Below are 15,917 nucleotides of genomic sequence, written 5' to 3'. Positions count from 1 at the left end.
AGTTCCCAGGCAAACAAATATTACATCTGCATTCCTTCCTTCCCCTGGCCCTGCAGGAGCGAGGATGGCCCACCTTATTGGTTGCCTCCAACTGGTCCTGTGGACAGGACCAAGGACTGCCCGGTGTCAGGTTTCATCTTCTCATACCAGGGGCATCCTGGGCCTAGTCAGTTTTTTTGTCTTGTGAGAAGCCTGTCATGGCATGGCTCTGGCCTCTCACAAGTGGAAATGCTTCCAACCTTTCCCCATTCGCTATGATGCTGCCTGTGGCTTTTTCATAAATTGCCTTGATTGTCTTGAGGAATGTCCCTTCTACACCCAATTAAACAACAAAATTTTCAATATATGTGGTGGACTCTACAATCTACAGAGGTAATCCAAAGCAAACTATAAACCGACAAGAGAATTAAGTGATATTAGTGAGTATAAGATCAATATATATCAAGTGGCTTTCCGTGTAGCAGCAGGAAAAAATAGAAAGCCATTTTAAAGGACAAAATACAGACTAGAAAACTTCTATAGAGTATCTTTAAATATTTTTGAAATCATTAAAAAAGCAAAATGACCTAAGACAAAACTAAGTCAAAAACATGAAGAAAATGAAAAGCTCAGAATTCATTAAATTTTGAGTAAATTTCATCTCTTGTAAAGGAGTTTATTGGAAGCTCCAGGTCATAAGATCCCAGCAGAATCACAGACATTGGGGGGTGGGAGAGATCCCCAATCTCATGAGGTTGAGTCATCAGGAAGGTGACAACAGCCCCTGCTCTTAGGAGAGCGAGGCCCCAGGGGGGTGAGCTCCTCCAGACCTGAGCCCAAGACTCAGCCCTCACTACCCCCATCAGCCACAGCCTGGATGAATGGCACCCCTTCTCCCCACCCCTCACAGAAATCTAGTAGGTGTGACTCTGATTGGCTGCATCTTCTCTGACATGATGCCTTCTCACTGGCTCAGCAAACTGTCCAATCAGACACACTGGATCAACAATGAAGAGCAACATGGGGTCTTTTTCTTCATGCTGCTAAATACAGCTTCTCCAGACTGCTGCTTATAGGGGTTCCACGAGGCTCAGTCTTTGTCATCTGTGAAGTTCTCTCACTACAAAAACCATCGGAAGGATGCCTGGAATCTGGAATATGGGGAGTTTGTGGGGTTAGTTGCCTCCTGCTTGCAGGATGGTATCTGGCATGGGACACTGGATATCTTTTCATTCCTGAATGTTGTGACTGGTTCAGCCCTAGAGTTCTGTATTTTTCCAAATTGTGTGGTTAGGATGCACAGGTTCTCAGGGAGAATCCAGATTTCATGCATGAAATTTGGGTGATAAGCCTTGATTTGTGGGATCCCCTGTCCCTTGTTTTTCCTCCTGGATAATGTAATTCCCCACAGTTAGGAAACAGGTCACTAAATCCACAACCCAGTCCTCTTGGCACAGCTCTTCCTAAGGGAGTGAGGCTCTCATATTGTGGTTGCTGCATATGAGCTGACCCTGAGGCAGAGAGCTGGATTAGAAATGGAGCAGCCAGGTCTCAAAATGGTGCTCATATGGGATGCCAGCGCTTCAGGCCAGGGCTTTAATCTGCTGTGCCACAGCACCGGCCCCTGTACTGTTTGCTTTTTAAAAATTGTAAAAGACAAAGGACTTTTTGGTTTACATAAATCATTGATATAAGACAAACCATTTTAGACTACTTTAAAATAATTTGAAATTCTACATGTTCTTTTATTAAAATACTTTGCTCTTATTTTAGAGGATTATTTCAAAATGCATATTAAGGAACAAATAGATAGGGAAGGGAAAAATGAGAATGAGAATGTGTCTTGGCACCCAAGATGTGTTCCAAATAACAAAGTGGTAGCTTTGGGATCCACAAGAGAGAAGGCCCACTCTTCCAGGAACAAAAAGTCCTTGCCAAGGTCCCGCATGCACCTAAAGGTCAACCAATGAGGATCAGAGGCACCTCAACCTTCAACCCCCATGCCCTGTATTTATAAAAGGAGCCCTCCCAACCTCTGAAGTGCGACTTCCCTGGCCCCCACTCTGTTGGAACTGGTGCACCTTGCCCAGGAGGGGAATCCCAATAAAAACCTGTAAACTGATTCATTTGACTAGGAAGATTTCTTACACACTGGACACCTTGTGCAAAGAATGCAAGTGATCTTTGTCCTAACTTGAAATAAAACTGGTGTTTGGCAAGGAGAGAGAGGAACAAAGCAGAACAAATAACTTAAGGAATATAAGGGAATATAAGAATGTTACAGATTTATAGCAGATAATTTTGTGGGAGGTTTCTTTGGCTGAGTTTAGAAGGAAATTATTTCTTTTTTTTTTTTTAAATAAATACAACATTTTTATTTGGCATTGGGTATCCTGACATTTTTTTTTTCATTACAGTTCCTTAGAAAACAAAAAAAATCAAAACAATTAATCAAAAATAAAGATTTAATGGCCATATTTACAAATAGCGGAGCCAACCCGGGCATCTCCCCTGCGCGCACTCATACCCCCACCCCCCAGGACATGGTTAAGGGGTTAATAAGCTTTGGGCAGTGCAGGAGGCGGGTTCCATGGGTCTTCTGGTTCTAAGACCCCTTCCCCCACAGAGTGAGGGTATCTCCTGCAGCCAATGGGGTACCCAGAGTATGCCTTGGCAGCTTTATTTGCCCTCTCTGGGTGACTTCCGCAAATAACCCTGCATCCAGCAGCTGCCAGTGTCTTTAATTCAGTGAGTGAGTCACTTCCAGGACTGCCCCTCCCCACTTTTCCCCACTACCTGGATCGTTAATGACCTCGTTACACCACAAATCCCAAACCTGCTAAAAAAAAAAAAAAACAACAACAACAAAAACAAAGGTGGCCCTGCTGCTGTGTGACCTCCCCCAGACAACCTGATGTCAAAGTCTCAGCTTTCACCTCTTTCTCATGCCCTGGATACTCGAAAAAGGTGCTCAGTGTCAGGGAAGGCCACACAAAAGCCAGAGCTGCTAATATGATCCGGCAGGGGTGGGGGGGAGGGAGAGAAGGCCTCGAACAATGGGAAACTGAACCCCACAGGATAGGCATTAGTCATCACCAAAGAGCTGCACAAGTTCTGGCCAGTTTGTCCTTACAAATGTGGAGGGACTGCTGGGAGGGTGTCTCCCAGGCACGGGCCACAGGACACCTCCAGCAGAGGGTAACAGAGAAAAAAGGCCTTGAATGACAACATTCCCAACCCTGTCCTTCAAAAAGGCCAGACTGGGGCAGAGAAGGCAGCTCTAAACATGGCCCCGCCTCCGCCAAGGGGAGGGGGCTCAGCCTACCAGGAAGGGTTCACAGATACCTGGCCCTAGTCCCACAACCCCTCTGGAAGCCACAACGACCTGGGAGAAAAGACCAAGGTGTTCCAACCCAAGAGGAGCCAGGCCCTGGAGGTGACTTGGGTCCTGCAGATGCCCATCACCCTCCGCCCCAGCCCCACTCCCTCTTTCCCCCCGCTGCCTCCAGCCCTCACTTCACCAGCACTGACTTTGGTAGAAAGGGCTCCGTGACGAGGTCTCCACGGTGGGAAGACAGCTGCGGCGGCGGTGGCTGCCCCGCGGCTGCTGCTGAGTGCAGGGCCCGGACGCAGAGGCAGAGGAGGAGGCAGAAGCTATGGCTTTGGCTGCACCTCGGGGAAGGCTGTAGAGGTAGACGGCACCGATGAGGAGCCCAGCGCCAAGGGCAAATAATGGGTCCAGTTGGAAGCCAAAGAGGCGAATGGAGGCAACAGTGGACAGCACAATGGACAGGGAGGTGGCAAAGCCCTTGAGGATGTTGTCAGCATACTTGACAACGACAGCCACCAGAAGCCCACCGAAGGCCTGGTTGAGCACCACACCCCAGACGGCAGGTGTATACCCAAAGAAGAAGCCGCGGTGTGCCACAGCAGTGCCCTCAGCCCACCAGAGCCCCACCAGGCCCAGGGCTGTGCCGAAGAGGCCCAGCTGCAGGTTGCGCAGCCACACGGAACCTGAGCTGCCTTTGAGGATCTTCTCAAAGTAGACGCCTGCAAAGCCGAGGAGAAACAGGAGGCCACAACAGCTGCGAGGCCTGCCCCGGGGTTCTGATCCAGTGGCCGTGGGCCGCCCCCACCAGCTTGCTGTGCCTGGACAATGGCGACCCCAGTGAAGAGGAGCAGCAGGGAGGCCTGCTGCAGCCGGGAGAGGCTGCGGTTCAGCATGAGCACTGAGAACAGTGCCGTGGTCAGGATCTTCAGCTGGTACGGCACCTGGAAAGTGGCCGCTGGGAGATTGGAGATGGCAACGTACTGGAGGTTGTTCTGCAAAGTGTAGATGAGGGAGGGCACCGCAAGCTTGAGCGTGTCCACGTACTGCACCAGGACAGCCTCGTGGAGGAAGAGAACCAGGTGTTTCACATTACCCCTCTTCTGGGCGAAGAGCAGCAGCAGGCAGGTGAGGCCCTTGAGCCCTTCGGCCATGACCACAGCGGTGGTGGCAAAGAAGCGGTCCCCAGGCAGCGTGCGGGCATAGCGGATGCTGAGGATGAGGGAGGCGTTCTGGACCACCAGCACAGCTAGGGATATGTACTTGAGGTGTCTGTGAGCCGCCCTCGCGGTCCCAGCTGCCAACGCCCCCGTGGAGACCGCCCCTGGTCCGGCCGCCGCGGTGGAACCGCCAACCCCAACCGCTGCCATGTTGGCATCTCCGAAGGAAATTATTTCTATGAGTTTCTCATGTTATATAAGTACAAAGACAGAACTATGGATTTGGGCAACATGCTAAAGCAATAAAGTTAATAAGATACATATATGTGTATATATACATATATGTGTATATATGTATACATATCTGTAATAAGTCATATATACTTTATATATATATATAAGTCTTAATGTTTCATTTTGAAATCTATTTTTAATTCAATTTCCCTTTTAGTAGCTTCTACTTAATTGATGATTTTCTTTGTCAAATTTCTAGGCATCTCCTGTAAGTTATTTCTTCCTCCTTGGTTCTGACTGTCGTGACCTGACATTAAAACTGTTTTATTTAGAAACCTAAGGTTATGCCTACTTCAATAGGATAACTTGATTCTTCTGTCTTTTTGTTAGGTAAGAAGTCAGAAATTAACCTATGTGTGTGACAAGGGCCTAAGGAAAGGGACATCTACAGCAGTCCAGCATTCACATTTCAAAGTCACCCAAAAACATTCCAGGTGCTGTCCAGTATCTGCACTTCAAAGTCCTGCCCTCAGACCCTGACAACCTTCCAGGGGGCCCTGCCCCTTCTACCTGGCCTGATAAGCATCCTTCCTCTAAGGTGGGCACCCTAGAGAGAAGCCCCTTGGCCAAGCTAGCCAGGCTTCCCCTGTCTGACTTCAGTGGGAAACTCAGAAAGGAATTTTTTGTATTTACACCCAAAAAGTTCTTTGTTCTGGAGAAGGAGACAGCAAAAAGGTGGAAAGGCAAGACTCAGCCCCTTAAAAACCCCAGCCTAAATGTGAACTAGGCACTCTCTCTGCTTTGTCTGGAGAGGTGCCCATCCATTCTTATGTACGTCCCAACCCTAATAAACTTTGCTACTTTGCTTTCCACTGCTCTCTGTCTCACACCTGAATTCTTTATTGCATGAATACAAGGACCCTTAGCTTCTTCTCCAGTGACAATTCCTTAATGTGTTTAATTTTTCCCATGTAATCAGACAATTCCTTCAGCTTTTGTTTCTAAGGGTATTCTATCCAAGGCTTTCATGTTCTTCAATAATATTTTTAGATAGGAAGGTAGAAGTTAGCCTATGTGCATGAAAGCAGCCATGGGAAATAAAACATGTGCTCTGCAGAAGGAATGCAGTAGTCTTAGAAGCATGAGCAGGCCAGCCTAACCAAACAGAACCTGAAGGGGGGCATGGGAATGAAAAGAGGGATGAGGGTGCAGAGAATGGAGCCAAGACAAGGCTTGTTTATTCCCGTGTCTCAGCAATATTTATGCATAACCAGCTATAGCTCAAGGCAACACAGAGGATAACACCATACATAAGCAACTTATCAGGCTTTCTGCAACACAGTCATAACACAGTTAATTTTAGCAGAGTGTTCTTGTTTCATCATTCCCCTTCAACAGGGGAGTATGTGACTTTTTTTATCCCAGGAATTCCACAAGCCGAGATGGACCTTGACTTGTCGATGACTTGCTTATGGGCTGCCTACAGAAGCATGCCTTGGGAAACAGCTCAGTATTTTATCCTACAAAGTCCTGCCTTATCCCAATAACTTCGTAGGTGGTCCTAGTCTTCCCCTCCAATAAACACACACCCAGAAAACACTGTTTGCTTGGTGCAAAGAAGGCTACTGAGTCTGATAATATTATCTAATTTTGTACCTGGGAAATCTTTTGTCCAGGAGAGGAGTGTGTGTGTGTGTGCATGCCGGCCACGGCAGCCATTGGAGGATGAACCAACAGCAAAGGAAGACCTTTCTCCTATCTCTCTCTCTCACTGTCCACTCTACCTGTCAAAAAAAAAAAAAGAAGAAGAAAGAAAAAAAGAAATCCCATTATTGAACAGTGCCATGGCTCACTAGGCTAATCCTCCACCTGTGGCACCAGCACCCCGGGTTCTAGTCCCAGTCGGGGCACCAGATTCTGTCCCAGTTGCTCCTCTTCCAGTCCAGCTCTCTGCTGTGGCCTGGGAAGGCAGTGGAGGATGGCCCAAGTGCTTGGGCCCTGCACCCACATGGGAGACCAGGAGGAAGCATCTGGCTCCTGGCTTAAGGATTGGCACAGCACACTGGCCACAACATGCTAGCCGGAGCGGCCACTTGGGGGTGAACCAATGGAAAAAGGAAGACTTTTCTCTCAGTCTCTCACTCTCACTAACTCTGCCTGTCAAAAAAAAGAAAGAAAGAAATCCCATTGTTAATTTTTGCTCCTCACAATCAACTTCATCAGGGGAATCTGTGGAAATGTACAGTAGGTTTTTAAGAGAGCAGGGGAGCCCCAGGTCTCTGTTCTACCATTAGGCTGAGGCAGAGCTGAAGGACACAGGTGCTGACCATCAGGAGGAATCACAGAACTTAAGCCTAGTCAGCAGTCTAGCAACAAGCCATGACACCTGAAACCAGAGACCGTCAACTCTTCCATGACTTCACCACACCAAAGTAACGGGGGAAAATGGTGATGAAGGAAGGTGCCTGGGGTGCTTGTCTCACAAGGAATTTCCATGTGGACATGCAGTGAGCAAAGCAAGATTTATTTAAGTCAGAAACCTCTTGCCACAGCAGCCATTAGGGGGTCTCCAAGAGAGGGAGACCTGAAAAATGGAGTGGAGTCTTTTAACTGCAATTTGGATGAGCAGAATAATACCAGCTAACAATCAGTCAGAGGCTGGGGACAAAACCCATCAATAATCCTGCCTAGCTTGCTCTTGTTAAAACAAAAATCCAGGCCGGCGCCGCGGCTCAATAGGCTAATGCTCCGCCTTGTGGCACCAGCACACCAGGTTCTAGTCCCGGTCGGGGTGCCGGATTCTGTCCCGGTTGCCTCTCTTCCAGGCCAGCTCTCTAGGGAATGCAGTGGAGGATGGCCCAAGTGCTTGGGTCCTGCACCCCATGGGAGACCAGGAGAAGCTCCTGGCTCCTGCCATCGGATCAGCGCGGTGCGCCGGCCGCAGTGTGCCAACCGCGGCGGCCATTGGAGGGTGAACCAACGGCAAAGGAAGACCTTTCTCTCTGTCTCTCTCTCTCACTGTCCACTCTGCCTGTCAAAAAAAAAAAAAAAAAAAAAAAAAAAAAAAAACACAAAAACAAAAATCCAGCCAATTAGTAGGATAGGCCAATTCTTTCTATTCTCATGATAAAACTAGAAGCTCAGAAGGGTGGAGCATTGCTACTTTTGTCTTGCTAATAGACAGGTTCTGGGGAGAAGCAAGCATCTTGTCTACTCTTACAAGGACTCCCCATTAGTCCTAACACCAGCACCCCCTGCCTTAGAACCTCTTTATAAACCCCCAATCACCCTCCTCCAACAGCATGGTAGTCCTAATGAAGGCACCCTACCTTCCCCTAATCCTGTGAGTAATATTTGCAGAAGAATTTCAGAAGCCTACTGAAAAAAAGGAGATGATTTGGAAGGGCAGGCTTTTGCCCCAGCTGACAGAGAACCGTCCCCCAGCTGAGGCAGAAAGCACCTCCCACCTGACACCCTGGACTCCCCTGACTGGCAGGTGAGACCTTCCTCAGAACAAAGCCTGAAAATCTGCATAACTGTCAATTGAATAGACTCTTGGTTTTACTTGAAGCCTGGTGCTCCAATTACCCTGTCCCTTTAAACACGCTCTGTGCTGCGTGGTTTGGTAGCAAAAGGCTTCTTTGGGTTGGGAGGACTTTCCCGAGACTGCAGCTGCCTTCTGGAAATACAGCCTTTCCTCTGGCCAGCACTCAGCTGTGGCGAATTGAAGCGGTGAGCGTCAGGAGCCGGATTATTGTCTGCAAACAACATCGGTGAGCTAGCCCAGAAGTCTGCGAGGTATTTTTCTTTTTTTTTTTAATTTTATTTATTCAAAAATCAGAGTTACACAGAGAGGAGAGGCAGAGAGAGGCCTTCCATCCCAATGATTCACTCCTCAATTGGCCATAATAGCTGGAGCAGCACCGATCTGAAGCCAGGAGCCAGGAGCTTCTTCCAGGTCTCCCATGCAAGTTAGGGGCCCAAGGACTTGGGCCATCTTCTACTGCTTTCCCAGGCCATAGCACAGAGCTGGATGGGAAGAAGAGCAGCCAGGACTAGAACCGGTGCCCATATGGGATGCCGGCGCTTCAGGCCAGAGCATTAACCCACTGAGCCACATTGCTGGCCCCTGGAATATATTTTTCAAGTGGCTTAACCCTTTCACATTAGTAAGGAGGGCAATGGTCACTTGTATCTCCACCCCAGAGCTGCTTTTGAGCTAACATTTTGGCGGGACTCTGGGGACATCCCAGCAGCTTCTGAGAGCACTTTCTCTCCGGGACTTTCCTTTCTCTTCCTGTTGTGACATTAGCTACCTTGGGGGGAGTCAATGGCTCCCCTTTGTGTATGGAGTCTACAGCTCTGAGACTGTGTAAGTTGAACCAGGGGCATACCTGAAATTTCTGTCTCTGCTCTTTGGGTTCATGGCATTTGGACCTGGTTTAGGTCATTTTTGTGGTTCTGGTGTGTGGGAGATGGATTCTAAGATTTTTACTTCAGCCTCCCTGTGAGGAAATTTGGATATTTTTTGGAAGAGTACTCACTTGGTTGTTTGTATGGGAATTTCTTCCCCTTTGGACAAATATGAGTGGTTCAATTTAATTTCCATCCAAAATCACCTTGAGTTGCAGCGTGGCTGATTGGGCAGCTTATAGTTATGATCCTATGACTAAGAAAAAAATGGTGTTCTAGTGTAATATTGCATGGCCTGCATATGTGTTAAATTTAAGAGAAGGTGGTTGTTAAGTGGGATTTTTAAATGTTTATTTTATTTGAAAAGCAGAGTTAGAGAGGCAGAGGTGGGGGGGATGTCCTGTTAGGAAAAGAGGCACAGAATAGAGAGGAGGTAGTGTATGAAATTATAGCCAGACTGAATTTATTCAGAGAAAATAAATCCGTAGAGATGGGTAACCAACTGCCACTGTCCACGTACCCATGACCTGACAGAAGGCCCTGACCCCCAGGGAAGGCTGGGGATGGGGTGAGGTAGGGGGCAGCAAGCAGAGGGGAATTCCTGGAAATGGTCTTTCAGGTGGTGTAAGGGGTGGAATATGAAGACAACAGAGTGTGAGACCCAATTGAGGTCTCACACTCTTTTTTTTAAAGATTTATTTATTTACTTGAAAGTCAGAGTTAAGCCAAGAGAGAAGGAGAGGCAGAGAGGGAGGGAGAAGGCTTCCACCCTCTGGTTCACTCCCCAGATGGCCACAATGGCCAGAGAGAGGTACATCGATCTGAAGCCAGGAGCCAGGAGCTTCTTCTGGGTCTCCCACGTGGATGCAGGGCCCCAAGGACTTGGGCTGTCTTCCACTGCTTTCCCAGGCCATAGCAGAGAGCTGGATTAGACATGGAGCAGCCAGGACTCAAACCGGCTCCCATAAGAGATTCCTGCACTGCAGACAGCGGCTTTACCTGCTATGCCACAGCACAGGCCCTCCAATTGTGTTTCTAGAGCAAAGAATACATTCCAATGTTTATCTCTTTTGTTCAATGCAGGAGAATGGCTGAGGCTTATGTCCTTGTCCTTGTTCCATCAGGTCTTTCATCTACTGGTTTACTTCTCAGATGGCTGCAATGGCCAGAGTTGGGCTGATTTGAATCCAGGAGCCAGGAGCTTTCTCTGGGTTCCCCTCCACACACCCAGTGCAAGGGCCCAAGGGCCTGAGCCATCCTCCATTGCTCCCCCAGGGCCACATCAGAGACCTGGATCACAATTGGAGCACCCAGGACCAGCCCCAACAGGCACCCACATGGGATGCTGGCACTCACTGCAGGTGGCTGCTTTACCCAATACGCCACAGCATCAATGTGTTTCTAACAATAGAGGTTTTGTGAGAATTCTGGTAAATGGGATGGAGTAAGCATTTAAATCCCTTAAACCTTCCAGCAACTGTGTCTGTGGCTGTTGATGCCCAAGGAGACAGGTTAGGAGTCCTTGTCAATTTAGAAAAAGCAGGAGCTTCAGCTCTGCCTCAGCCCAATGGTAGAGCAGAGACCCTGGGGCTCCCTGATCTCTTAAAAAATCTATCATAGGGGCCAGCACCATGGCTCACTTGGTTAATCCTCCACCTGCAGCACTGGCATCCCATATGGGTGCCAAGTTCTAGTCCTGGTTGCCCCTCTTCCAGTCTAGCTCTCTGCTGTGGCCCAGGAAGACAGTGGAGGATGGCCCAAGTGGTTGGGACCTGCACCCACATGAGAGACAAGAAGCACCTGGTTCCTGGCTTCAGATTGGCACAGTGCTGGCCATAGTGGCCATTTGGGGGTGAACCAATGGAAGGAAGACCTTTCTCTCTGTCTCTCTCACCAACTATCTGTCAAATAAATTTTAAAAATTAAAAAAAAATCTATTGTAAATTTCCACAAATGCCTCTGATAAAATTGACTGTGAGGAACAAGAGTTAATAAAGCAATAAAAGATGTTTTTCCAACAGAGTGCCTACTGAATCTGAAATGAGGATATAATTATGTATGTTAGTGTCCAGTACCATTACTGGGACTAGAGTTGCTTTGTGAGTTCAATGCTCAAGTAAATTTTTCAGGTTTCAACTGAGGAACAATAGGGTTAAGTGAGGTTACTAACAGCAGGAAGTAATTATATTCAGTTGATTGGAACTTTTAAAAAGGAATTTTAACCGTACTAAAGCCATCCTCCTTCCCTTTTCCTTTTCACATTTTATATAGCAAAAACCAATTACTGATATTGTATATTGCCTGAAGTACTCTGGTGAATAGTATCATTTGTATAATGGTGGACTTTTGACCCAGCTAACAAAGAAGCCTTCACCCAACTGCTGCTGAGCCCCCTGGTTAAGAGGTCTCCATCAGAAAAAAGCTTGGACATTTACATATTGTCAATTCAGGTGAATCATTGTTTTATTTACCTCCCCCTGAAGCTACCCTTGTCCTGTAAGAAACCCTTTAGACTGGCACCGCGGCTCAATAGGCTAATCCTCCACCTTGTGGCACCAGCACACCAGGTTCTAGTCCCAGTTGGGGTGCCAGATTCTGTCCTGGTTGCCCCTCTTCCAGGCCAGCTCTCTGCTGTGGCCCAGGAGTATAGTGGAGGATGGCCCAAGTGCTTGGGTCCTGCACCCCATGGAAGACCAGGATAAGCACCTGGCTCCTGCCTTCGGATCAGCGCAGTGTGCTGGCCACAGTGGCCAGTAGAGGGTGAACCAATGGCAAACAAGAAAGACCTTTCTCTCTGTCTCTCTCTCTCACTGTCCACTCTGCCTATCTAAAAAAAAAAAAGAAAGAAAGAAAGAAAAGAGACCCTTTAGCAGTTATGGCCTGGGATAGCAGTAGAAGATGGCCCAAGTCCTTGGGCTCCTGCACCCAAGTGGGAGACCCAGAATAATCTCTGGCTCCTTGCCTCGGATTGACACAGCTCTGGCCGTCGCAGCCAATTGAGGAGTGAACCTTTGGATGGAAGACCTCTCTCTCTCTCTACCTCTCCTTCTCTCTCTGTGTAACTCTGACTTTCAAATAAATAAATAAATCTTAAAAAAGTTAACCCAACCCTTTAACAGAGATAGAACATATTATATCAAGAGCTCTTTCTTGGGGCTGTACTGTGGCATATAGAGCTGTACCTTCACCTGTAGTGCCACCATCCCATGTGGGCACCGTTTCATGTCCCTGTTGGTCCTCTCCTGATCTGGCTCTCTGCTCTGTGGCCTGGGAATGTGGTGGGAGATGCCCAGGGGGGAGTACCCATGTGGGAGATATGGGGAAGGCCCTGGCTCAGCCATTGTGGCCATTTTGGGGGGGGTCCAGCTGGTGGAGGACCTTTCTCTCTGGCTCTCCCACTCTCTGTGGCTCTGTCTCTCAAATGAATAAATAAAATCTTTAAAAAAGAGAGAAATTTCTTTTCCCAAGATGCCAGCTTCTAGAAATAAGCTCTTTCTTTCCTCTTATCAACATTCATCCCTGTGCAGTTGGCTACCCACATGGCGAGCCATAGGGCCTGATTAAAAGATGTAAAAACCATTGCAGAGATCTCTATATTTTTCTGTGTCATAATGTATGCTATGCATTATATGTGTGTACTGTTATATGTGTAAAAGTTGGTTGTGCTTATTTGTGTTATTTAAAATCAAAACGTAATTTTCACGTAAGCACAAACAATAGATGAGAAGAATGATGCAGTGTTCATTGCTTCCTATGAAGTCCAATTTAAAGTTGTTCTTTGGAAAGATCATGACTTTTCTGATATTTTAGTTTCTCAGGCAATGTAAGTATAATTGCTAAAAAACGAATTGGTGGTCTTTGCTGTGGCACCTTGTGTATCATCAGGTCCCTGCAACCTAAGGAATGTCTCCCTCTCATCATCTTCCTGAGAAAGACTCAAGTATACACTGACTGGAGAGGAGGTAGAGAAGATAATGTATGCAATGCTGGGTCAGAATCCACAGCAAGGTTCAAACTGATGCTGCAAGCCTTGCTGGACTCATGGATATGTGTGAGATGGAGCAAACATCAGCGTCGAGCTGACAGGTGAGCATTTCTGCCTGATCTTTGACACCACGGGGCCATCTTGCCATTTACTACATCACAGCAGAAGCCACATGGTGGCAGACATGAGCTGGAGGTGGTATACAAACTGAACACACACTGAAGAGAATGCCCAGTATAAGCTGTGCAAGGTGAGGAGGATGTCTGGGTACAAAGGGAATCCCACCCCTGATGGCTCATGATGCTTGTGCCTTGCACAACCCAGATCCTCTCCTCAAGGTGATCATGGGATGGAATAATGATTTTGGGACCCTATCCAATTTGACATGAGGTAATAAACCTCAGGTTTTCCTGCCCAGGGATAAGAGCATCTTTGACTTACAGTGGCTGAAGACAGATAAAGCAGTGTAGCAGCTAGAGAGACCAAGGGCTACTCTGCAGTAGGATGACTTTTTTTGAATTGCTAAATGTAAAAGATAGATTTTTCTAAATACATGTACTCTTAGCTTCTTAAAATATATAGAAGGCATTGGGCCTTTTGGTAAATATTTTCATAAGTTGTTAACATATAACTGTTCAAAATTACCTGCCAAGTTTCCACTAAACAGTAAGTTACCAAGGATAAGAAATAATTTTTAAAGATTTATTTACTTAAATGTTTGCAAAGCAGAATAACAGAGAGAGGGAGAGGGAAAAGGAGAGAGAGAGAGGTCTTCCATCCACTGGTTCACTCCCCAGAGGGCTGGAACTTGCTGATCTCAAGCCAGAAGCCAGGAGCCTCCTCCCACTCTCCCACATGGGTGCAGGGGCTAAAGGACTTTGGGCCACCTTCCACTGCTTTCCTAGGTCATTAGCAGGGAGCTGGATTGGAGTGGAGCAATCAGGACTTGAACCAGTGCCCTTATGGGATGCCAGCACTCCAGCACTGCGGGTGGAGGCTTAACCTACTATGCCACAGCACCAACCCCAATAATAAATAATTCTAAGTCAACATCCCAAAGTTTAGAATTTTTGAAAGATTTATTTATGTATTTGAAAGGCTGAGTGAGAGAGACAGAGACCAACATCTTCCATCTACTGGTTCAATCCCAGATGTCTGCAATAAGCAAGCACTGGGCCAGACTGAAGGCAGGAGCCTGGAGCTCCATTCAGGTCTCCTACATCAGTAGCAGGGGCCTAAACACTTGTGCCATTTTCCTCTGCTCTTCCCAGGCCATTAGCAGGGAGCTTGATCTGAGGAGAGCAGCTGCAATATGAACCAGTGCCCATATGGGATGCCAGCATCACAGGTGGTGGCCTTACCCATACATCACAACACTGGCCTTGACATTAAAAATTTTCAAAGTGGGGACAGCATCATAGGTTAAATGCAGTCTATCATACCTGCCTCCCATATGAGTGCTTCTTTGAGTCCGAGCTGCTCCGCTTCTAACCCAGCACCCTGCTAATGTGCCTGGAATAGCAGAAGATGGTCCAAGTGCTGGAACCCCTGCCACACATGTAGGAGAACCACTTGGACTTTCCTGGCTTCTGGCTTCTGTCCCAGCTCTGGCTGTTGTAGACAGTTGGGGAGTGAACCAGATAGACAATCTCTTTCTCATTGCCTTTATTTTTCTGTAACTCTGTCTTTCAAATAAATAAAACTAGGATTTAGTCCCCTATGTTAAATCAGTCAAGATTTTTTAGAAAATATAAATATTAATGATAAGTATTTGCTAGAGGTTTTTAATATTTGATTTTAAAGTCTAATGACTTTCTAAAAAAGATTTATTTATCTGAAAGGCAGAGATACAAAGTGAGAAAGAGGAAAAGAAAGAGATCTTCCATCCAATGACTCACTACCCAAATGGCCTCAATGGGTGCTGGTTGGGTCAGGCAGGAGCCCGTAAGCAGGAGCTAGGAGCGCCTGCTGAGTCTCCCACGCAGGTGCAGGGACTCTAGTACTTAGGCCACCTTCCTCTGCTTTTCCCAGGTGCACTATCAGAGAGCTGGATCAGAAGTAGAGCAGCTGGGACTCAACTGAGCCGGAGTCCATATGAGATGCTGGCACTGAGGAGGAGGCTTAACCTTCTATACCACAGTGCCTAAAATTTTGAGAAAGAGAGCGAGGGAGAGGCAGAGTGAAATGTCTTCCATCCACAGGTTCACTCCCCAAATGGCCACAATGGCTGGAGCTGAGCCAATCCAAGAGGCGCCAGGAGCTTCTTGTGGGTCCCCCATGCTCAAGCACATCTTGCTCTGCTTTCCTAGGATTAGCCCACTACGCTCCAGTGCCTGGCCCCTCTAATAACATTTTCAACCGTCTTCTCAAGTGCAGCTTCTTACAGTTTCCATTTGATTGACTCCTTTCCAACAACTAGCCATCTCTTACAAGCTATTTTCTCCTCCTTTATTGTTTAGTTATGGCCTGTCATGAGAAATGCTTGTCCTTACAGCTGACATTGTGGCACAGCGGGTTAAGATGCTGCCTGTGATGGCAGCAACCCATATGGACACTGGTTTGATTCCTCATGGCCCACTTCTGATTCATCTCCTAGCTAATGCACCTGGGAAAACAGGAGAGGCTGGCCCAAGTCCTTGGGACCCTGCACCTATGCAGGAGACCTGGATGAGACTCCTGGCAGTGGCTTCTGCCTGGCCCAGTCCTGGTTGTAGTGGCCATTTGGCTAATGAACTAGCCAATGGAAGACTTTTCTCTCTCTCTGTAACTCTACCTTGGAAATAAATTAATCTTAAAAAAGAGAAATATTTATCTTAGG

At 47.3% G+C, this 15,917-nt stretch overlaps 1 pseudogene; it reads right to left on the bottom strand.

The window, feature by feature from the left end:
* Nucleotides 1-3,481: 3,481 nt before the first annotated feature.
* Nucleotides 3,482-4,677, bottom strand: LOC133754811 (UDP-galactose translocator-like; annotated as a pseudogene).
* Between the last annotated feature and the right edge of the window lie 11,240 nt (nucleotides 4,678-15,917).

The sequence above is a fragment of the Lepus europaeus genome, unplaced genomic scaffold (genome assembly GCF_033115175.1).
Source record: "Lepus europaeus isolate LE1 unplaced genomic scaffold, mLepTim1.pri SCAFFOLD_29, whole genome shotgun sequence".
In the NCBI taxonomy this organism is placed as follows: domain Eukaryota; kingdom Metazoa; phylum Chordata; class Mammalia; order Lagomorpha; family Leporidae; genus Lepus; species Lepus europaeus.
This window is presented reverse-complemented; position numbering and strand designations above follow the sequence as displayed.